This window comes from Athene cunicularia (genome assembly GCF_003259725.1).
Source record: "Athene cunicularia isolate RWA chromosome 3 unlocalized genomic scaffold, athCun1 chr3_part1, whole genome shotgun sequence".
NCBI classification, from domain to species: Eukaryota; Metazoa; Chordata; class Aves; order Strigiformes; family Strigidae; genus Athene; species Athene cunicularia.
In genome coordinates this window covers 49090942-49091883 of record NW_020799097.1, presented here as the reverse complement: position 1 = coordinate 49091883, position 942 = coordinate 49090942, and positions in this window count along the sequence as shown.

The following is a 942-nucleotide window of genomic DNA, read 5'->3' as shown; positions in this document are numbered from 1 at the left end:
CAGAGGAGTTACAATGATGCTTTTAAGGACTCCTTTAAACAGCTGTCTATTAATAACAATAATAAAAAGAGCAGGCAAAGTTAAAATCAACAAACTATTATCTGTTAGGATTATTCATGGAATATGACATTGCAAACATGCCAAAAGCCCTAAATGCCAAATTTAGAAGAGCAACATAAGTGGAAGAAGGAAATTTTAGAGAACTGCTTCTAAAGGAAGTGCCGAAAATTTGAAATGGTGAGGATTTTTTATTTTAAGAGTCACTCTTTGTATTATTCTGTTCCAAGGAAATGGAAAGTATCTAGGAAAGTGCTAAGTTATTTATGGGGCAGAAGATTTATCTGAGATTTCCCCCCCCCCCGACAGTTATTTCTCAATGGACTTTCATGGTTTTATATTTGCTTTTACTAAATTAAAAAAAAAAAAAAATAGTGAAATGCAGTTTCAGAGACAACAAACAAAAGATTAATCTGTTAAATTCACAGCAGCGCTCAGAGCCCACGTGTTCTACCTGCACATTTACACGCCACTTGCCTGGTGTGTACTTGCCTTGCTACTTCCATCTGATACATCCTTCATGCTGGAATCCAACAGCCTTCATGGCAGGATCCATCCTCACCTATTTATTTTGTAGTAAACACCTTTTATAAACATCTTTAGACTTACTCTGGAAAACGTGAAACAATCGCTATATAATTAAGAGCACTTGGCTGCGTGCTTTTATTAAGAAGCAAAATGAATCTGTTCAATAGGAAGGTTAGCATCAGGCGAGTTTATTGTGCAAGTAAAACATTTCATTAAAAGCTGTCAAGTTTGATATGTTGCTAATTTCAGAGTCGTTACACATAGCCAAAAAAATATAATTGCCATAACTGGCCATAGGTTACAAAACCATACTTCCCTCTCCCACATTTCTTTTTTTTTTTTTTTTAAATTTTTGGG